The following is a 24,072-nucleotide window of genomic DNA, read 5'->3' on the forward strand; positions in this document are numbered from 1 at the left end:
GTTCATGGATGTCCTATCTTTTGAAATTGATGAACTTTGACTCCCAAATGGCTGGATCCATAATAATCACATAATTTGCCATATTCCGGGTTTCACCGGAGTACCGGGAACTGGTTCCAAAGTGGCCAGAACGGTCCAAAAAAGGTTTTGGGGTTCATGGATGACCAACCTTTTGAAAATAATTACAAGCTTGCTCCCATGCTTTTTCATCCAAAGCGCTTAGAAATCATAACCATTTGTTTGGCTGGCCACACCACAGTCGCAAAACATTTTAAAAAAATATACTATACAGTATACTACATCATAATCTATCAAAAGAAACAAAAACGAAAAAAAAAATATTTATTAATTTATCACCAAACTTCTCCCACCGCGCAACATCAGTAAAGTAACGCATGGCTTGAACAACAACACTCCTGCTGACCCGCGAGGTGCGCTGCCGGCGGGCGGCTGTGAACGCGCGTTGGAGGCAGGCCATGAGATGCGCGCGCACACAAACAAACAAACACCAGAAATGATGCAAATTTTCAAAAGTTTGCATTTGTCTAAGAGAGTTTCTCAAAACCTATTCATCCTAGAGATTTGGTCCCAAAGAACAAAATGTAGAGGATGAGTTGCTCGAATTTCGTATGTCGTAAAAAAGGTACCTTTTCTAACAACTATTAGGAGATATTTTGAGTCAAAGTTGTCGAAGAGAGTTTCCCGGCATTACAAAAAAATTTCAAAAACTTTTTTAGTGCAAAATGTTCAGCAAAGAGTACTTGAATTTTGCATGTAATAAGATTTGAGAAAAAACCTTACCATGTTCGAAAATCCCCCACATTTACTTGCACCTTAACATTGAAAATCGGATCACTAATTGCTGAGATATCATCATTAGAAAATGGTGGGCTGTTTGGGTGAGACTTAGAAAACTTCTATTTTCGTGTTTCTTTTTCTTTAAGCCGCTGTATCTCAGCAACCAGAGGTCCAATCTTCAATGTCTCTTAGACAATTTTATAGCAAATTTTCTGAACTTTTCAAAAAAAATATTTTTAGAAATGGTCACTCATGGTCACTATATTTAAAAAATGAAAACTGCAAATATTTCGTTAAAATCAAAATTCCGGTGGCTATATCTTGAAAACGGAGCCCTTTTTCAAAAAATCTGTAAAGAACTTTTCGATTGCAAATTCAATTTTGCATTAAAAAATAATGTCAAACTTGTTTTTGCATGAAACTTCGATTTTTTCCAAAAATCACTATTTTTTCAAAAATTCATAACTCGGCGGCAGATTTTTGACCATGTTTCTCTATGGCTCAAAAGTTGCGGATTTTTGTCCCCTAAAACATATCAAAAAATCTCGAAAATCAAAAAATACGTATTTTGGGAAATTGAGTTTTAGTGAAAAAAGTTGATAAAAAAATCTGCAATTTTTTTTTCCGTGTACCTATTTTTTCTCAAAAGTCCTCAACAATACCTACAACTTTGCCGAAGACACCAAATTGATCAGAAAATTCACTCAAAAGTTACAGCTGTTTGAATATTTACATACCATGTTTGTATGGACAGCAGCCAAAATTGTATGGAGACTTGTATGGGTGAACCAATGACACAAAATAGCATATTTGGTCATAGGGAAGGCCTCCACAAAGTTTGAGTCAAATCAAAAAATACGAATAAAATCCATTTCCGGTTTTGGTAGAGAATTGCTCACATGTAAACTCAGTTGATGTAAACTTGAGGTTCGACGTAAACGGTTGAATCGCACGTAAAATCATGTTTTTATGTATAATTTGTTGCAAATTAACATCAAATTGAATTTAAATTTAAATGTTTAATGACGTGCAAAAGTGTTACATCATAAATGATGTAACATTCGGAAATATTTTTTTGTGTGTAAGATAGTGATCATGTGACCTCGCGCATATCTCCAGCAGCAGCATGCCCGGAACAGACAGAACGGTACTTCGTCGGTAGGCCACGGCAGGCCGGTCGGCGTGCTGCACGGACATCCGGGTCTGGGTAATAATTTGAAGTGACGATGTCGTCTTATGAGTCCTTCCTTGCTGCACTTCTCCCCAGCGACGAGCGGGCTTGCTAATTTGGGCTAGCTGCTGCCACGATTGCCCATCTTCAGCTTGAAAAAGCCACAATTTCGTGTTACCGACTGTAAAAAAGAATAATGATCATCAGTAGGTATTTAGACCCAAAAAAGCTATGAAAAGTAGAGGAAAAGTGTTGTAACTGTTGCTAAGCTACAGTGAAAGACAGTTTGTTGCTGATGAACTGTTTATTGCGTCCGACGTTATGGGTAGCCGGGAACGAACTGTGCTGGGAGTGCTGGTAGTTAGCATGGCCTACTACATCTCCCCCTTTAGGAGATTTGGCGGACGGCCAATCTTCCTGCTACTGAACTGCTTCACCGGTGGACCAGTTTCCAGTTGTAGCCGTTTCCGATCGTCTCGCGGCGGCCAAGCCAGGTGTGGTCCGCGATCGACGTATGACGGCTCGAGATGATTCTTCAACCAGGCGATGTTTGTGGGATCTGTGACCACTTTTCCTCCTTCGGCGAGATTTTTTGAGACCTCTTGCAGCCGTTGAAGTGATGCGTTGCTTGATCTTCGTTGATAGCTTCCGGAATGTTCCCAGGGCCACCAACCAAGGATGAGGATCCAGATGGCCGGCGCAGGAACTGGTGTCGGTAAGCTTGATGGCGTCGCTCGATGCCAGCGACGGGCGATGATCGGGTCCAGGAACACTATCGGAGGGCTCCGTGCGGTGATCATCGTTGGTTTGATTCGAGACGGCCAGATCGACGCGTTGATCTGAAGCGACGACGGCCTCGTTGTCTTGCGGAGAGTGTGTGCGAGCGGTGTGTCCAAGCGGTTCCGAGGATGCTTCCAGATTCTTGGCACGCAGAACTGTCTTACAGCGTCCAAGCGATTCGTGGTGTTGATCCGGATTCATGGCACACAGCGTGGTGTCGGAAACAGTATCCAGCTGCATCGGTACGGTCGTCCCGTTGAGCGCGATGCGGATGTGCTTCTTCTTTTGCTTCAGGTCCGTCTGCACGACCTGCTTGAGGTTGGCCACACGGTGGCATTCTTCCGTAGCGTGGTTCTCCGGTGCGCTAGACACAGAGATGTGTGCTTCCTCCTGGGGCTCGTTGTTGGCAGGTTCGGAACTTGGCGAAACTTGAAATTTCTCCAACATCAGGTTCTGCTTTGCAAGGAGCGCGTCCAGCCTAAGGATAACTTGCCGAAGATCCACGTCGGACATTTTCCTGGGCGGCTTGAGTTGACTTCGAGAAAGTTCCAGGAAAATTTTCTTCTCCTCGTCGCCAAATGTTGTAACTATTGCTAAGCTACAGTGAAAGACAGTTTGTTGCTGATGAACTGTTTATTGCGTCCGACGTTATGGGTAGCCGGGAACGAACTGTGCTGGGAGTGCTGGTAGTTAGCATGGCCTACTACAAAAAGTAAAGCACACCTGTAGAATTAAACAAAATCCGATTGTTACGATGGAACTGGGTTAGGTCGATTTAAATCTGGCTGGAATTGGGGCAGGCCCACAGCACAGCATGTTCATTGTTCATGAGATTGGTGACGTCCTTGGCAGCGTTTTTCTAGCGAAGGTTTTTGGAATCACCAGCAGTGATTTTCGGCCATGGCCTGCTGCTCGTGGAAGCTCGACCTCCGGCAACCACTTTTGCCTTCGAGCACTCGCTTGGCCACCACACTTCAATGCGTCAAATTTATTACCAGCCGATAGCCTGATGGATAATCGAGTGTTGTGAATCTTTTAGGTTCTTCAGCAGCTTGGCGGCGCCCTGCAACTTGGACAGTGCACCTTCGAGACCGGATGATCAACTTTTAGCAGTCGTAGGATTGTGGCTCCGTCGTTCGTGTTTGTCACAGCTCCAGTGTCGTCCACCACCCAAGCCCTGCGAAGATGATCCGATGTTGGCATGCAACGAATCGGCCACAACTGAAAAAAAACAAATTTGATCAGATTTTTTGCTTACCCTTCTTCAAACCCCCTGCAGCAACCAACACAAAAAGGTTTTTTTTAGACCGCAACTCCGTCTGAGCGGAATTTTACCTTTTGGCTGCGAATCTGCACCACGGATGTCCACGATCCTACGAAGCACAATTCACTGGCGATGGCAGGCATTGATGACGGATGTGTGATACAAAACTAGCACACAAAGCACGAAATTTTCACGAAAAAAATTGGCTCAGCGAGCTGGTGAAGGATTTTTTGCAGTTTGACAGCTTGCGTGCGCGAATGTCGCGAAGGTCGCGAATGTCGACTGGCACTGGGTCGTCTTTTCAAAACCAGCAGGGTTGCCAGATTGAAAAATAAGAGTCAGTATATCTGTATCGAAAACCCAAAAATCTATATTGAAATTTAACGCAATGTCATAGACTTCTAGCACTGACGAACTGACGTGCCACCCCGAATCCAAACTTGACCGCACTTTCCTATCTTCCTTCTCACTCACCCTCAGCGATCGGCGATTGTCAAACAGACGATTTGACAGATGCGCAGCTGCACTGGCTGAGAAACTTTCAGGAACAACAAATGAAAATGGGGGAAAACATATTGAAGCCTAAAAACTTTTGCAAATTCTGAACTAAACGATGAATATTTTGCAAATCTTGCATTATTTAATGTGAAATGAGGCAAGAATTTTCTATAAACTTCCAAATTAGGCTTTTCTTTAGACTTTACGGTACACTTCCATTCCAACTCTTAGCCGCTATTTTCACTTTTTGTTCCAGAATCCTCCACGGCAAGGAAACAGCTGATGTGACAAATCGTCAAACTTGAATTCTGACAATCGCCGAAGAAGAGAATAGTAGAAGGAAAAAGAAACAGTGTGCGGTCAAAAATGATCGACAAATTTGTTCCTGGTGGCACGTCAGTTCGTCAGTGCTTCTAGGTTAGTTTTTAGTTCATTTTTGATGCTCCCAGTATACATTTTGTCGGATTTTACAAATGGTATAAAATCTATGAAAAATTTACGTTAATAATAACTAAGTGCCCTATTCAAACTGATATGAATTAATATTTTCAGTGATAAGATCACTTGGAAGTAATATTTTTTTAACATACCTTAAGTTAACTGAAGAATCCTAACATCCGTTTAACACATTACTTAAACGGCTTCACAGCGGTGGAATGACTTAATTTTGCTTAAAGTTGGTAATTTCTGCTTTTGAAGACTGTATTTTTGTTTTTAGGCCATGCAATCCGGTTGGTGGTTCTGTGAAAGAGAACAATCACAAAGTATCAATTCAAAATTTAAAATACGATGGAGGTCTGAAAGTTTGACATTGACGTTAAATTACAGCGTTTAAAAGACGTTTTCGAATGAAACAGAGTAATACACAGAGTTAGGCAAGCAAGTTTCAATCCATTTTATGTTTTTCAAGAAGTTTTTCAAAATTTGATGGAAAAGGGATCGAATTCTCAACTTCGCATGGTGTATTATTCGGTCCTTTCCCATCCAATTTGTCTTTTCCACTATTTAAATAACTTTTTTTGCAAAACTTCTGATGGAAACTTGCTTGATAACTTTCTATTAGTTTATTTTCATATTACTCTATTTCGATTGAAAACGCCTTCAAGAACCTGTGAAAGATTGTCAAAGTGCTGCGATTGATCGTCGAAAAGATCTTTTTTTTGTAAAAGTGCCCTGCATACTTTTTGCTTAGAGAAATCATGGCTTATAAAAATGTAATCATGCATTATGAAAATAAAAATACTTATCTGATTTTGTTTTATAACGTAAATCCTCTATCCTCATCCAGAAAGATTCAGCTCCACCGACTCCGAGTGAGCGCTGTGGTTATGTTTCGTTGCATATCTGTAAAGGGATGGTATTAAAATCTGGTCGCATTTTTCGTAAAACTCCAAACGATTTTCAAAAGGACGCACTTCCAACACTAAATTGCTAATTTCGTCAAAAAACGACTTTTGATTGTTGTTTTCTTTTGAGATCGATCGGAACATTGCTTTCTAGATAAGTACTCACCGCTCTTTGAAAACTAACCCGAGGAATTTGTCCCTTTGGTAAACGAAAACTGGGAGGGGAACTTATTTTATTGCATTGGATGACAAAGAAAAAGCTCACCTTTTGAACAGGAGCCTGCCGCGATCAACAGCCAATTGCCGATATTCCCCGGAATGCCGGAAATGCCTTCCGACAAGCTAGTGTCCTCTGTTTTGCTGCGGGAATTCACTGGCCTCTTCCGTGTTGTCGTGTTGGCATAAACAGCAATGTTTTCCTTCCAGCTGCGGCAATTTCTATTCCTCTCCGAACAAACGCAAATCAAAACAAACACTTCCGGCATCACGTTCAACCCCTTACATCAAGAGGTTTCGGATGGCTTACAGGAGGAACGACGAAAACGCGTGCGTACAGTCAAAGCGGTTGAAAAAGACATTTATTTATATAAACAGACTGTGACAGCTGGAAGAGCACGTCACTCACGTCAAGCGCAGTAGCGCAGCAAAAGAGGGGGGGCAGTGGTTGTTATTTCAATACCCCTGCTCAACCACAGCACCATCTCAACTACAAAAACAGTAGCTCCAACTCTCCGGACAATCCGAAGCATCCCGTCTACACTTCCACACAGCAATCGACGCAGCCAACACCTCGGGGCGTTCCCCTGCTGAAGTCCATCTGGCTGCGCGTTCTTCTTCTTTTTTGATGATCCAACGAAAACACCAGCCGGCACGTTCCGGTTCGTCTCGTACTTGTCAGCCACAACTCCGTCACCTCGCTTCCAACGACTCCACTTGCAGGTGACCGGTGTGCGAGCGATTGGGAGCATCGTCAAAGAACAGTTTTTTGTTGCACCCCAACGAATCAATCACCTCGTCCGGTTTCGTCCTCTCAGCAATCGTTTGCGTGATGTTGTCGATGTAACTCGTAGCAAACAAGGCGAATCCGCGTCCACGGCCCGGTTCTGCATCTGCACCAGCTGTTCCGGATTCTTCTTCTTCTCGATCATTCGGCTCAGTTTCAGGTTCTTCGTCCCAACGGCCAAATTCTTCTTCAGCGGGATCACCACCAGGTTCATCAGCATCGGCAGCAATCGGACGCACCAAATTCTGCTGCTTTCTTTCCAGCCCGACTTCAACCCGTTCACCGGCTTCGTACCCGACATCTTCTCGACTGGGTTCAACCCAAGTTCCACACGGTGTTTGTTTACCTGCACCGCACGTGTCGCAAATGATCGTTTTCTTGCACTTTCTGCCAACGATCTGCTTCGAGGTTGACACCATGTAACATTCAGCGAGAGCAATCAAATTATGCTCTGTTTGTGCACGATCGCACAACAACATCTTTTCCCGATCGACAGTACGAAAATCCATCTCGTACAAACTGTTCCGACGAGCACCACACACGATCAGCTCGTTTCCACGGTAAATTTGAGCTTTTCCGTTCTCAAAAACAACACGCATTCCGGCCTGCTCGATCCGCACAACAGACAGCAGATTGTGCCGCAGGTGCGGTGTAAACAAAACGTTCTTCACTGTGCACTCAATCGATCGTCCATTCACAAACGCCTTCATTTTCATAGTACCGCAGTGCTCCGCAACAACAGACTGACCATTCTTAGCCACGGCGATCTCGATCGGCTCCGATAGTCGACGCAGGTCCGTAAACAGCTGTTTATCCCGCGCCAGGTGATCGGACGCTCCCGAGTCCAGGAATCACTTCACTTGCCGCTGCTTTTTTTGCGGCTCAGCCCCGCGCACACCAACAAAACAAACACTGTTGCGCTCGCTCGAGCCAGCAACATTCGCATTCTCACTGTGTTGTTTCTTCTTTGCTGGGCAGTCGACACTTTTGTGGCCTTCCTTCTGAAACTACTTAAGGGTTTCTCAGGGTGCACACTAACCAGAGTTAGTGAAAAAAAGTTAAAAAATTAGATGGTAAGAAAATAAATTTATATTCATACATTTTTACAAAGTTTTGTTATTATGTGGGGGTAGGGAATAGGGTTTTAACGGAGGGGATCTCACCCAATTTACACACCCGTCCTCCACGTCGCCGTAACGGCGCCAAGCGGGCCCGCTTGGCCTCCAACCCGACCGGGTGAGGGCTTTGGACACGGGATGATCCTCGGAGGGCGACGTCCGGTGACGTCCCAGCCCACGTGTCGGAACAGCTGTCGATGGCGTCCACTTGCTCGGGGAGGTAGCTTGGCCCCTACGGACTCACCACGTTGATCGAGCACGATGCAGCCCTACGGACTGTCCACCGGCTGGCGACCCGATCAGCTGCGTCCTCTGGCTCGGAGAACTGGACGATGTTCTCCTACGGACTTACTTGGATAGTAGCACGGTGACGACGATGATGGTGGCCGCCTCAGAAGTAGATGATGGCTCCTCCGGAGCCTCAGGAGCACGAAGTAAAGATGACGGCGATCCTCAGGCCGAATGTGTCTTCCGCTGCCGGCTTGCACTCGGGGCAAAGTCAATGGCCACGCCGGGCGATAGCAGACAACCGGAAGTACCGGTGAACGATGCAGATGATCACTCGGGGAGGCTTGGAAGCGGCGTCAGTTGTCGACTGTTTCCGGGCGTGGTAGCGGAAGATGGAGACGTGAACCGCCTGGTCACGCCGGAAGTACCCGTCCGCAGTGCAGGAGGGATCGAGACCGGTGTCGAGGTGTCAAACCATGAGCACAGGCCGCCTCAAACTTAGAGGTCACTTCAGATGCAGATACTGGTTTCACTGGGGAACACGCGAACGGTACGTTTAGGGTTGATTACCTATATCGCGGTAAAAGAAACTCGGGTACATCAATTCGTCGTGTACGGGTTGATGATTGATTACCGAAAAGAGAGCGCCAACGTCGCACGACGGCGCTTATATACCCAGCAGCCTCCTCCTCGTCATCGTCCTCGTCGTCGTCGCCGTCGTCACGTGCTTATTCCACCCAAAGCGACGTCTGTCACGGTGACGTTTTGGTCGAGCGGGCATAATTGGAGGAGTAAGGTTGGGGGGTATTTCTAGCTGGCATTTTGTTGGGAATAGGGTGGATCAACTTATCGTTTAAGGATGTTTATAGCCAGATATAGGTATTTTAAATCTTGTTTTTATTTTTATTTTTATCTCATGTAGGGCTCAATACCAGCTAATGGAAAGGATTGGAGAAGGGATTTTAATATTTAATTTGTTCTCATTTACCGTGTTTTAATTTTAAACCAGATGGAACATTGAGAAAGGTTACATTTCTCCCCTAGACCGACTAAAAATCACTTGATTTTTTCAGTCTGGACGAGTTGTGCGAACAATTGTATTGATCATTATGTATCGATTTTACAATCAAACTCCAAAAGAACAGGGTTCATCAGATAAAAGATGTCGATCCCCACAACCATTTTGAAATTCTTATCAACTCATTTTATTTTCTGTCAGGATTGCTGACCAAGTAAACTTACTTTAAATTATTATTTTATCCTAGGTGAAGAAACGAGCTATATTTCTCTTTTTTGGAAAAACATTCTACTGGCTAAATTTGAATTCCGCCAAAATTTATGTTGTTTTATAATTATATATATTTAGTTTCACCCTGTCTGCAGTCAAGGTAATTTTAAACTATTCTAGGGCCCTATTTAAAGTTGTTTTCCTAGTGACGCACGTAGGATAACAATTATTCTTAGTCTATTATCCTTGTGGTATATCAAGGGTTGATTACAATTGACATTAGTTTACATATTTAAGCAATTTTTTTTTACTCCCTATAAATAGGAAAAACTTTAGCACTGATAATCTCTTATGAAATGTTGGTATCGTAACGTAATATATCTAAATTTGCCACTTGGGTTGCGGGCGTAAATGAAACGTCAAAGCTTTCTTTTGTCCATTTGACTTGAGCGAAAGAAAACATAAATCTAAATCAAAACAATGTTCTGCATGGCGCGAGGATGTAGAATTAAACTAAGTGAAATTAATAACTATCTTAACAAATTGCACCATTTTGCTCTTTATTTTAGAGCAGTTCTCTCAGATTTCGGTCATTCGATTTTTTTTGTATTTTTTAATCCGACTGAAACTTTTTTGGTGCCTTCGGTATGCCCAAAGAAGCCATTTTGCATCATTAGTTTGTCCATATAATTTTCCATACAAATTTGGCAGCTGTTCATACAAAAATGATATGTGAAAATTCAAAAATCTGTATCTTTTGAAGGAATTTTTTGATCGATTTGGTGTCTTCGGCAAAGTTGTAGGTATGGATACAGACTACACTGGAAAAAAATGATACACGGTAAAAAAAATTTGGTGATTTTTTATTTAACTTTTTATCACTAAAACTTGATTTGCAAAAAAACACTATTTTTAATTTTTTTTATTTTTTGATATGTTTTAGAGGACATAAAATGCCAACTTTTCAGAAATTTCCAGGTTGTGCAAAAATCTTTGAGCGAGTTATGAATTTTTATCAATACTGATTTTTCAAAAATCGAAATATTGGTCGCAAAAATTTTTCAACTTCATTTTCGATGTAAAATCAAATTTGCAATCGAAAAGTACTGTAGTAAAATTTTGATAAAGTGCACCGTTTTCAAGTTAAATCCATATTTAGGTGACTTTTTGAAAATAGTCGCAGTTTTTCATTTTTTAAAATTAGTGCACATGTTTGCACACTTTTGAAAAAAAATATTTTTGAAAAGCTGAGAAAATTCTCTATATTTTGCTTATTCGGACTTTGTTGATACGATCTTTAGTTGCTGAGATATTGCAATGCAAAGGTTTAAAAACAGGAAAATTGATGTTTTCTAAGTCTCACCTAAACAGCCCACCATTTTTCAATGTCGATATCTCAGCAACTAATGGTCCGATTTTCAATGTTAATATATGAAACATTTGTGAATTTTTCCGATCTTTTCGAAAAAATTATTTTCAAAATTTTTAAACCAAGACTAACATTTTAAAAGGGCGTAATATTGAATGTTTTACCCTTTTGAAATGTTAGTCTTGGTTTAAATTTTTTTTAAATATTTTTTTCGAAAAGATCAGAAAATTTCACAAATGTTTCATATATTAACATTGAAAATCGGACCATTAGTTGCTGAGATATCGACATTGAAAAATGGTGGGCTGTTTAGGTGAGACTTAGAAAACATCAATTTTCCTGTTTTTAAACCTTTGCATTGCAATATCTCAGCAACTAAAGATCGTATCAACAAAGTCCGAATAAGCAAAATATAGAGAATTTTCTCAGCTTTTCAAAATATTTTTCCAAAGTGTGCAAACATGTGCACTAATTTTAAAAAATGAAAAACTGCGAATATTTTCAAAAAAGTCACCTAAATATGGATTTAACTTGAAAACGGTGCACTTTATCAAAATTTTACTAAAGTACTTTTCGATTGCAAATTATATTTTACATCGAAAAATGAAGTTGAAAAATTTCTGCGACAATATTTCGATTTTTGAAAAATCAGTATTGATAAAAAATTCATAACTCGCTCAAAGATTTTTGCACAACCTGAAATTTCTGAAAAGTTGGCATTTTATGTCCTCTAAAACATATCAAAAATAAAAAAATTAAAAATAGTGTTTTTGCAAATCAAGTTTTAGTGATAAAAGTTAAATAAAATCACCAAATTTTTTTATCATTTTTTCCAGTGTAGTCTGTAACCAAATCGATCAAAAATTCCTTCAAAAGATACAGATTTTGAATTTTCACATATCATTTTGTATGGACAGCTGCCAAATTTGTATGGAAAATTATATGGACAAACTAATGATGCAAAATGGCTTCTTTGGGCATACCGAAGCCACCAAAAAAGTTTCAGTCGAATTAAAAAATACAAAAATTAAAATTGAAGAAAAAAGACCGATTTCGTAGAGAATTGCTCTTTAGGTAAATAAAAAAAACTCAACAAATCCAAAGGTGTTGTGAATGAGATTATCCAGGCTTGAGATGAACAGCCGGCCAAATTCCTAAGTTCTTTCCATCAAGATCTTCTAATTCATATGACGACGATCCTTTCGTCGCTCTGATTCTGCAGGGGAGATATTGTGGACCATATTTCGAGTTGTAGTGATCAATTGCGCTAGATTGCTTCATATTATTCCGATAAACTAACTGTCCCACGGCGAATGACTTGGCAAATTTCCGCGAACGCAAATTGTAGTTGTGACGAGATGATTCACTAGCTTTTTCTAAATTTTGACGTACAAGGTCATACAATTTTGAAAACATTTCCTTTCTACGGGATTCTTTTTCTTCCTCAGTTAGACTTTCGTTGTGCCTCATCAGCTGATGATCTGACCCACGTTCGGACAATTCATGCCCGTGTGTGATAAAAAACGGCGTAAATCCTGTCGCGGAGTGCGTGGTTGTGTTCAACATTAGTTCGATTTCGGGGAGTTTTGTGTCCCAAAGTCGTTGATCCTGTTTTACGTAAGAACGGATAGCCGTATTGATGGTTTAAATTAAAAAGTTTGAACTTTCTACGAATATTCACCAACGCGAACTTTTAATCCAACGAACGATCTTTTTAAATTTAGAGTATTTTTTCTTTGTGTGTAGTCATCAATGAGACACTTTTGGTTTTCAACTTTCAACGATTTTTCTAATTTTTTCATCAGCATGTCTTAATGAGCTTTTAGTTGCATTATCTTTCTTTTAATGTGTTCTATCATTGACCAAAATATGAGATCGATCCGATATCTACAGCCAGAGTTATTCAACTGTCTCATTGTAGACGCACTTGGCAGGAACAATGAGACATCTGGGGAACAATGAGACACTCTACGAAAATCAACATTTTTTCTAGCAAAAAATCATGTTTTTGTATTGTTCCATTGCAGGTGACTTGCCTTGAACATTTTAGAGCAATTTTGCCAACATGAAATTTTTAATAACAAAAGTTTCACTAAAAAGTATTTAAATTTTGTAAAATCCATATATTAATACCAAATAACTTTGTATTTTTGGTTAAATGAAGTTTAAACTCTATAAATATGCCAAAAATCACTTTTAATTCATGTTTTGAAAGATTTCCATCGATTTTGAAAATTTTATTGAAGAAAAATCAAAGTGTCTCATTGTTACCCATGGGCTGAAAAGTCCTGGATTCTGGGTGTATTCTAAATTTTGGCCAAATCTAATGAAAGGACATTGTAGCCCAACTTAATCCCTATGGAACGTCGAAAGACATTTGAAGAAATATTAGTTTTGGTGTAAATGGCAGCCTACGAGCGAAAAAGTATGTTTTGTCCATGATTTACTTTTACACCCCACAATCAAACATTTATGAATTACTTTTCAAGGGAGCGTCCATAACCAAAGCCACTTATATGGCAGACGTGTATCCAGTAGACACACCTTTCCCCCAAATATGAGCCTGATTGGTTGAAACTACGACTTGTGAGAGCCATTTTATCATTGTTCCCCGTGTCTCATTGATGACTAGGGTTAGTGAAATTTCACGATTTCGCGGACAGCGTGAAATCCGCGAAATTTGGCTTTTTCCGCGAAATCCCGTGAAGGTGGGCAAACATGGGCACTATTTTTTAAAAATGAAAAACTGCGACTATTTTCAAAAAAGTTACCTAAAAATGCTTATATCTTGAAAACGGTGCACTTTATCAAAAATTCACTAAAGTACTTTTTGATTGCAAATTTGATTTTACATCGAAAAATGAAGTTGCAACATTTTTGCGACCAATATTTCGATTTTTTGAAAAAATCTGTAGTGATTCAAACTCGGTCAAAGATTTTTTGCCCATTCTGGAAATTTCTGAAAAGTTGGCATTTGATGTCCTCTAAAACATATCAAAAAATAAAAAAAAATTAAAAATAGTGTTTTTTTGCAAATTAAGTTTTAGTGACAAAAAGTTAAATATAAAAATCACCAAAATTTTTTTTACCGTGTATCATTTTTTTTCAGTGTAGTCCATATCCATACCTACAACTTTGCCGAAGACACCAAATTGATCAAAAAATTCCTTCAAAAGATACAGATTTTTGAATTTTCACATATCATTTTTGTATGGACAGCTGCCAAATTTGTATGGAAAATTATATGGACAAACTAATGATGCAAAATGGCTTCTCTGAGCATACCGAAGGCACCAAAAAAGTTTCAGCCAGATTAAAAAATACAAAAAAAAATCGAATAACCGAAATCTCAGAGAATTGCTCTAATACACGGAAGAAAATCCGGTTTGCGGAATCGCAAACTTTGCTTTCGATTCGCTCTAAAAATCGCAAATCTCAGTTTGCACCCGTCAGCAGGAAGCATTGCTTCCAAAATCGCAAACGGTGATTTTCGATATCGCAAACGTAACGCAGTAACGCCTACCCGCCAAAAGCACGCAGCACGCAGCCACTTCAATGTTTACTTTTTTGAATTGACCGTTGCTATTCGAAATTTGGATGGAAATAAGAAGAAGAAGAAGTTTTACTTTTTATTTATTTATTCATATTTCGATAATAAATTAGGAAATTGCGTTGATTGTTAACTACGGCATACTACTTCGAATAAGTCGAATTGTCTTATCTGGCAGGACAAATCTGCCTTGATGTCCGTGCTGCAGCTGGATACTGCTGGGCGCCGTCGATTCCGTTGGTATGGTGCTCCCCGTGACGTGAGTTCCGGCGGTTGCAGTTGGAGGAGGAGAAGCGTGCAACGTGCTCGGTCCGTCGATCTGGTTGATGTCCAGTGCCGGATTTAGACTCAGTTCGATGGCACCGCGCAGTGAGTTGACACGAAAGCGCCTAAGCCACGATTGCGGTTCCAAATCCTTATTTTCACCTCGAAGATCGGCTCCTCGTTAGAAGATCGTCCGCCTGGAACGAGCCCCTCGATCCGGACGCCCGGCTGGCGGGACACAATCTCTGACAGCAGTCGGACCACTTCTGTCAAAGCGATTGCCGAACACACTCTGTAATCGCGATGCGTAGACTGGAAAATATAACACAAAAATGAAATAATTTTAAAATATTATAAAAGAAAATTAAAATAAATTTAAAGGTTCAATAATGGTGTAGGGATAAGCGTGGCTGCTTCTCACCCAGTCGGCCTGGGTTCGATCCCAGATGGTCCCGGTGGCATTTTTTCGAAACGAGATTTGTCTAATCACGCCTTCCGTCGGACGGAAAGTAAATGTTGGCCCCGGACTAACCTAAAAAAAGGTTAGGTCGTTAGCTCAGTCCAGGTGTAGGAGCCGTCTCCCTGGGTCCTGTCCCGGTGGAGTCGCTGGTAGGTAGTTGGACTCACATTCCAAAGATCGTCGGTTCGAATCCCGGGGTGGATCAAGCCTACGGGCACCTAGTTTCGAGTAGGAATCTCGTAATCGAGAACGCTCCAAGGCAATGCTGTAGAGCGAATAATTTGATTTGATTTGAATTTTATAAATTCAAAATTAAAGAATTTATGAACTCTGAAACAAAAAAAAATAAAAATTTAGAAAAAATATCGATAGAATTTTAGACTTTAAGATTTTACGGCTTAACGATATTAAAACTACTTTACGATTTTGCGACTTTTAGACTTTTAGACTTTTAGACTATTAGACTTTTGACTTTTGACTTTTGACTTTTGACATTTAGACTTTTAGACTTTTGGACTTTTGGACTTTTGGACTTTTGGACTTTTGGACTTTTGGACTTTTGGACTTTTGGACTTTTGGACTTTTGGACTTTTGGACTTTTGGACTTTTGGACTTTTGGACTTTTGGACTTTTGGACTTTTGGACTTTTGGACTTTTGGACTTTTGGACTTTTGGACTTTTGGACTTTTGGACTTTTGGACTTTTGGACTTTTGGACTTTTGGACTTTTGGACTTTTGGACTTTTGGACTTTTGGACTTTTGGACTTTTGGACTTTTGGACTTTTGGACTTTTGGACTTTTGGACTTTTGGACTTTTGGACTTTTGGACTTTTGGACTTTTGGACTTTTGGACTTTTGGACTTTTGGACTTTTGGACTTTTGGACTTTGGACTTTTGGACTTTTGGACTTTTGGACTTTTGGACTTTTGGACTTTTGGACTTTTGGACTTTTGGACTTTTGGACTTTTGGACTTTTGGACTTTTGGACTTTTGGACTTTTGGACTTTTGGACTTTTGGACTTTTGGACTTTTGGACTTTTGGACTTTTGGACTTTTGGACTTTTGGACTTTTGGACTTTTGGACTTTTGGACTTTTGGACTTTTGACTTCGGACTTTTGGACTTTTGGACTTTTGGACTTTTGGACTTTTGGACTTTTGGACTTTTGGACTTTTGGACTTTTGGACTTTTGGACTTTTGGACTTTTGGACTTTTGGACTTTTGGACTTTTGGACTTTTGGACTTTTGGACTTTTGGACTTTTGGACTTTTGGACTTTTGGACTTTTGGACTTTTGGACTTTTGGACTTTTGGACTTTTGGACTTTTGGACTTTTGGACTTTTGGACTTTTGGACTTTTGGACTTTTGGACTTTTGGACTTTTGGACTTTTGGACTTTTGGACTTTTGGACTTTTGGACTTTTGGACTTTTGGACTTTTGGACTTTTGGACTTTTGGACTTTTGGACTTTTGGACTTTTGGACTTTTGGACTTTTAGACTTTTGGACTTTTGGACTTTTGGACTTTTGGACTTTTGGACTTTTGGACTTTTGGACTTTTGGACTTTTGGACTTTTGGACTTTTGGACTTTTGGACTTTTGGACTTTTAGACTTTTAGAATTTTAGAATTTTAGAATTTTAGAATTTTAGAATTTTAGAATTTTAGAATTTTAGAATTTTAGAATTTTAGAATTTTAGAATTTTAGAATTTTAGAATTTTTGAATATTGGAGTTTTGGAATTTGGAATTTGGGAATTTGGGAATTTGGGAATTTGGGAATTTGGGAATTTTGTAATTTTGGAATTTTGTAATTTTGTAATTTTGGAATTTTGGAATTTTGGAATTTTTAAATTTAGGAATTTTGGAATTGTGGAATTGTGGAATTTTGAAATTTTGGAATTGTGGAATTTTGTAATTTTGTAATTTTGTAATTTTTTAATTTAGTAATTTTGTAATTTTGTAGTTTTGGAATTTTTGAATTTTGGAATTTAACAATTTAGGAATTTTGTAATTTTGGAATTTTGGAATTTTGGAATTTTGGAATTTTGGAATTTCGGAATTTTGGAATTTTGGAATTGTGGAATTTTGTAATTTTGGAATTGTGGAATTTTGTAATTTTGTAATTTTGGAATTTTGGACTTTTGGACTTTTGGACTTTTGGACTTTTGGACTTTTAGACTTTTAGAATTTTAGAATTTTAGAATTTTAGAATTTGAGAATTTGAGAATTTTAGAATTTTAGAATTTTAGAATTTTAGAATTTTAGAATTTTAGAATTTTAGAATTTTAGAATTTTAGAATTTTAGAATTTTAGAATTTTAGAATTTTAGAATTTTAAATTTTAAATTTTAGAATTTTAGAATTTTAAATTTTAAATTTTAAATTTTAAATTTTAAATTTTAAATTTTAAATTTTAGAATTTTAAATTTTAGAATTTTAGAATTTTAGAATTTTAGAATTTTAAATTTTAAATTTTAGAATTTTAGAATTTTAAATTTTAAATTTTAGAATTTTAGAATTTTAGAATTTTAAATTTTAAATTTTAAATTTTAAATTTTAAATTTTAGAATTTTAGAATTTTAAATTTTAGAATTTTAAATTTTAAATTTTAAATTTTAAATTTTAAATTTTAAATTTTAAATTTTAAATTTTAAATTTTAGAATTTTAGAATTTTAGAATTTTAAATTTTAAATTTTAAATTTTAAATTTTAAATTTTAAATTTTAGAATTTTAGAATTTTAGAATTTTAGAATTTTAAATTTTAAATTTTAAATTTTAGAATTTTAGAATTTTAAATTTTAAATTTTAAATTTTAGAATTTTAGAATTTTAAATTTTAAATTTTAAATTTTAAATTTTAAATTTTAAATTTTAAATTTTAGAATTTTAGAATTTTAAATTTTAGAATTTTAGAATTTTAGAATTTTAAATTTTAAATTTTAAATTTTAAATTTTAGAATTTTAGAATTTTAGAATTTTAAATTTTAGAATTTTAAATTTTAAATTTTAAATTTTAAATTTTAGAATTTTAAATTTTAAATTTTAAATTTTAGAATTTTAAATTTTAAATTTTAAATTTTAAATTTTAGAATTTTAAATTTTAAATTTTAGAATTTTAAATTTTAAATTTTAGAATTTTAAATTTTAAATTTTAAATTTTAGAATTTTAAATTTTAAATTTTAAATTTTAGAATTTTAAATTTTAAATTTTAAATTTTAGAATTTTAGAATTTTAGAATTTTAAATTTTAGAATTTTAAATTTTAAATTTTAAATTTTAGAATTTTAGAATTTTAAATTTTAAATTTTAAATTTTAGAATTTTAGAATTTTAGAATTTTAAATTTTAAATTTTAAATTTTAGAATTTTAGAATTTTAAATTTTAAATTTTAAATTTTAGAATTTTAGAATTTTAGAATTTTAAATTTTAGAATTTTAAATTTTAGAATTTTAGAATTTTAGAATTTTAAATTTTAGAATTTTAGAATTTTAGAATTTTAAATTTTAAATTTTAGAATTTTAAATTTTAAATTTTAAATTTTAAATTTTAAATTTTAAATTTTAAATTTTAGAATTTTAGAATTTTAAATTTTAGAATTTTAAATTTTAAATTTTAAATTTTAAATTTTAAATTTTAAATTTTAAATTTTAAATTTTAGAATTTTAGAATTTTAGAATTTTAAATTTTAAATTTTAGAATTTTAGAATTTTAAATTTTAAATTTTAAATTTTAAATTTTAAATTTTAAATTTTAGAATTTTAGAATTTTAGAATTTTAAATTTTAAATTTTAAATTTTAAATTTTAGAATTTTAAATTTTAAATTTTAGAATTTTAAATTTTAAATTTTAAATTTTAAATTTTAGAATTTTAAATTTTAGAATTTTAGAATTTTAAATTTTAGAATTTTAAATTTTAAATTTTAAATTTTAAATTTTAAATTTTAAATTTTAGAATTTTAAATTTTAAATTTTAAATTTTAGAATTTTAGAATTTTAGAATTTTAAATTTTAAATTTTAAATTTTAGAATTTTAGAATTTTAAATTTTAAATTTTAAATTTTAAATTTTAAATTTTAAATTTTAAATTTTAAATTTTAAATTTTAAATTTTAGAATTTTAAATTTTAAATTTTAAATTTTAAATTTTAAATTTTAAATTTTAAATTTTAAATTTTAAATTTTAGAATTTTAGAATTTTAGAATTTTAAATTTTAAATTTTAAATTTTAGAATTTTAAATTTTAAATTTTAAATTTTAAATTTTAAATTTTAGAATTTTAGAATTTTAGAATTTTAAATTTTAAATTTTAAATTTTAAATTTTAAATTTTAAATTTTAAATTTTAGAATTTTAGAATTTTAAATTTTAAATTTTAGAATTTTAAATTTTAGAATTTTAAATTTTAAATTTTAAATTTTAAATTTTAAATTTTAAATTTTAAATTTTAAATTTTAAATTTTAAATTTTAAATTTTAGAATTTTAAATTTTAAATTTTAAATTTTAAATTTTAAATTTTAAATTTTAAATTTTAAATTTTAAATTTTAAATTTTAAATTTTAAATTTTAAATTTTAGAATTTTAGAATTTTAAATTTTAAATTTTAAATTTTAGAATTTTAAATTTTAAATTTTAAATTTTAAATTTTAGAATTTTAGAATTTTAAATTTTAAATTTTAAATTTTAAATTTTAAATTTTAAATTTTAAATTTTAGAATTTTAAATTTTAAATTTTAAATTTTAAATTTTAGAATTTTAAATTTTAAATTTTAAATTTTAAATTTTAAATTTTAGAATTTTAAATTTTAGAATTTTAAATTTTAAATTTTAAATTTTAGAATTTTAAATTTTAAATTTTAAATTTTAAATTTTAGAATTTTAAATTTTAGAATTTTAAATTTTAAATTTTAAATTTTAAATTTTAAATTTTAGAATTTTAAATTTTAGAATTTTAAATTTTAAATTTTAGAATTTTAAATTTTAGAATTTTAGAATTTTAAATTTTAAATTTTAGAATTTTAAATTTTAGAATTTTAGAATTTTAAATTTTAGAATTTTAGAATTTTAAATTTTAAATTTTAGAATTTTAAATTTTAAATTTTAAATTTTAAATTTTAAATTTTAGAATTTTAAATTTTAAATTTTAAATTTTAAATTTTAAATTTTAAATTTTAGAATTTTAAATTTTAAATTTTAAATTTTAGAATTTTAAATTTTAAATTTTAAATTTTAAATTTTAAATTTTAAATTTTAAATTTTAGAATTTTAGAATTTTAAATTTTAAATTTTAAATTTTAAATTTTAAATTTTAAATTTTAGAATTTTAAATTTTAAATTTTAGAATTTTAAATTTTAGAATTTTAAATTTTAGAATTTTAAATTTTAGAATTTTAAATTTTAAATTTTAAATTTTAAATTTTAAATTTTAAATTTTAAATTTTAAATTTTAAATTTTAGAATTTTAAATTTTAAATTTTAAATTTTAAATTTTAAATTTTAAATTTTAGAATTTTAGAATTTTAAATTTTAAATTTTAAATTTTAAATTTTAAATTTTAAATTTTAGAATTTTAGAATTTTAGAATTTTAAATTTTAAATTTTAAATTTTAGAATTTTAGAATTTTAAATTTTAGAATTTTAAATTTTAAATTTTAAATTTTAAATTTTAAATTTTAAATTTTAGAATTTTAAATTTTAAATTTTAAATTTTAGAATTTTAAATTTTAAATTTTAAATTTTAAATTTTAAATTTTAAATTTTAGAATTTTAAATTTTAGAATTTTAGAATTTTAGAATTTTAGATTTTAGAATTTTAAATTTTAGAATTTTAAATTTTAAATTTTAAATTTTGGAATTTTGGAATTTTGGAATTTTAGAATTTTAGAATTTTAGAATTTTAGAATTTTAGAATTTTGGAATTTTAGAATTTTGGAATTTTAAAATTTTGGAATTTTGGAATTTTGGAATTTTAGAATTTTGGAATTTTGGAATTTTGTAATTTTGGAATTTTGTAATTTTGGAATTTTGGAATTTTGGAATTTTGGAATTTTGGAATTTTGGAATTTTGGAATTTTGGAATTTTGGAATTTTGGAATTTTGGAATTTTGGAATTTTGGAATTTTGGAATTTTGGAATTTTGGAATTTTGGAATTTTGGAATTTTGGAATTTTAAAATTTAGGAATTTTGGAATTGTGGAATTGTGGAATTTTGAAATTTTGGAATTGTGGAATTTTGTAATTTTGTAATTTTGTAATTTTTTAATTTAGTAATTTTGTAATTTTGTAGTTTTGGATTTTTTTAATTTCGGAATTTTAAAATTTAGGAATTTTGGAATTGTGGAATTTTGTAATTTTGTAATTTTGTAATTTTGTAATTTTGGAATTTTGGAATTTTGGAATTTTGAAATTTTGGAATTTTGGAATTTTGGAATTGTGGAATTTTGTAATTTTGGAATTGTGGAATTTTGTAATTTTGTAATCTTGTAATTTTGTAATTTTGTAATTTTGTAATTTTGTAATTTTGTAATTTTGTAATTTTGTAATTTTGTAATTTTGTAATTTTGTAATTTTGTAATTTTGTAATTTTGTAATTTTGTAATTTTGTAATTTTGTAATTTTGTAATTTTGTAATTTTGTAATTTTGTAATTTTGTAATTTTGTAATTTTGTAATTTTGTAATTTTGTAATTTTGTAATTTTGTAATTTTGTAATTTTGTAATTTTGTAATTTTGTAATTTTGTAATTTTGTAATTTTGTAATTTTGTAATTTTGTAATTTTGTAATTTTGTAATTTTGTAATTTTGTAATTTTGTAATTTTGTAATTTTGTAATTTTGTAATTTTGTAATTTTGTAATTTTGTAATTTTGTAATTTTGTAATTTTGTAATTTTGTAATTTTGTAATTTTGTAATTTTGTAATTTTGTAATTATTGTAATTTTGTAATTTTGTAATTTTGTAATTTTGTAATTTTGTAATTTTGTAATTTTGTAATTTTGTAATTTTGTAATTTTGTAATTTTGTAATTTTGTAATTTTGTAATTTTGTAATTTTGTAATTTTGTAATTTTGTAATTTTGTAATTTTGTAATTTTGTAATTTTGTAATTTTGTAATTTTGTAATTTTGTAATTTTGTAATTTTGTAATTTTGTAATTTTGTAATTTTGTAATTTTGTAATTTTGTAATTTTGTAATTTTGTAATTTTGTAATTTTGTAATTTTGTAATTTTGTAATTTTGTAATTTTGTAATTTTGTAATTTTGTAATTTTGTAATTTTGTAATTTTGTAATTTTGTAATTTTGTAATTTTGTAATTTTGTAATTTTGTAATTTTGTAATTTTGTAATTTTGTAATTTTGTAATTTTGTAATTTTGTAATTTTGTAATTTTGTAATTTTGTAATTTTGTAATTTTGTAATTTTGTAATTTTGTAATTTTGTAATTTTGTAATTTTGTAATTTTGTAATTTTGTAATTTTGTAATTTTGTAATTTTGTAATTTTGTAATTTTGTAATTTTGTAATTTTGTAATTTTGTAATTTTGTAATTTTGTAATTTTGTAATTTTGTAATTTTGTAATTTTGTAATTTTGTAATTTTGTAATTTTGTAATTTTGTAATTTTGTAATTTTGTAATTTTGTAATTTTGTAATTTTGTAATTTTGTAATTTTGTAATTTTGTAATTTTGTAATTTTGTAATTTTGTAATTTTGTAATTTTGTAATTTTGTAATTTTGTAATTTTGTAATTTTGTAATTTTGTAATTTTGTAATTTTGTAATTTTGTAATTTTGTAATTTTGTAATTTTGTAATTTTGTAATTTTGTAATTTTGTAATTTTGTAATTTTGTAATTTTGTAATTTTGTAATTTTGTAATTTTGTAATTTTGTAATTTTGTAATTTTGTAATTTTGTAATTTTGTAATTTTGTAATTTTGTAATTTTGTAATTTTGTAATTTTGTAATTTTGTAATTTTGTAATTTTGTAATTTTGTAATTTTGTAATTTTGTAATTTTGTAATTTTGTAATTTTGTTATTTTGTAATATTGTAATTTTGTAATTTTGTAATTTTGTAATTTTGTAATTTTGTAATTTTGTAATTTTGTAATTTTGTAATTTTGGAATTTTGGAATTTTGGAGTTTTGGAATTTTAGAATTTTGGTATTTTGAAACTTTGGAATTTTTGAATTTTGGAATTTTAAAATTTAGGAATTTTGGAATTTTGGAATGGTGGAATTGAGGAATTTTGTAATTTTGGAATTGTGGAATTTTGTAATTTTGTAATTTTGTAATTTTGTAATTTTGTAATTTTGTAATTTTGTAATTTTGTAATTTTGTAATTTTGTAATTTTGTAATTTTGTAATTTTGTAATTTTGTAATTTTGTAATTTTGTAATTTTGGAATTTTGGAGTTTTGGAATTTTAGAATTTTGGTATTTTGAAATTTTGGAATTTTTGAATTTTGGAATTTTGGAATTTTAAAATTTAGGAATTTTGGAATTTTGGAATGGTGGAATTGTGGAATTTTGTAATTTTGGAATTGTGGAATTTTGTAATTTTGTAATTTTGTAATTTTGTAATTTTGTAATTTTGGAATTTTGGAATTTTGGAATTTTGGAATTTTGGAATTTTGGAATTTTGGAGTTTTGGAATTTTTAATGTTTTGCAATTCTCTAAAATTTAAGAATTTTAGAATTTTAAAATTTTAAAATTTTAGAATTTTAAAATTATAGAATTTTAAAATTTTAGAATTTTAAAATCATAGAATTTTAAAATTTAAGAATTTTAAAATTTTCGATTTTTTTAAATTTTAGAATTTTAGAGAAATGCAAAAATTTTAGAATAAGAATTTTGGTAAAGACGGGTATAAGCGAAAAAAAACTAGTTTAAAGATAAGAACAATGGAAGTGTAAAACTCCACCAGCATTAATTTTTTTTCTATGTACTGTACAGTTCTTTTTCGAGTCCCTATCACTTTTCCTTTATCCTACTAATACCTCATACTAG

The 24,072-nt window shown here is 31.4% G+C and overlaps 1 long non-coding RNA gene across 1 annotated transcript; it reads right to left on the reverse strand.

The window, feature by feature from the left end:
• Nucleotides 1-7,926: 7,926 nt before the first annotated feature.
• LOC119770803 lies at nucleotides 7,927-9,073 on the reverse strand. Its single transcript, XR_005279000.1, has 2 exons — nucleotides 8,841-9,073; nucleotides 7,927-8,776 (listed from the first exon to the last, which is right to left on the reverse strand). It is a non-coding gene; the product is annotated as an uncharacterized LOC119770803 (long non-coding RNA).
• Nucleotides 9,074-24,072: the final 14,999 nt, after the last annotated feature.

This window comes from Culex quinquefasciatus, chromosome 3 (assembly GCF_015732765.1).
Source record: "Culex quinquefasciatus strain JHB chromosome 3, VPISU_Cqui_1.0_pri_paternal, whole genome shotgun sequence".
Classification (NCBI taxonomy): Eukaryota; Metazoa; Arthropoda; class Insecta; order Diptera; family Culicidae; genus Culex; species Culex quinquefasciatus.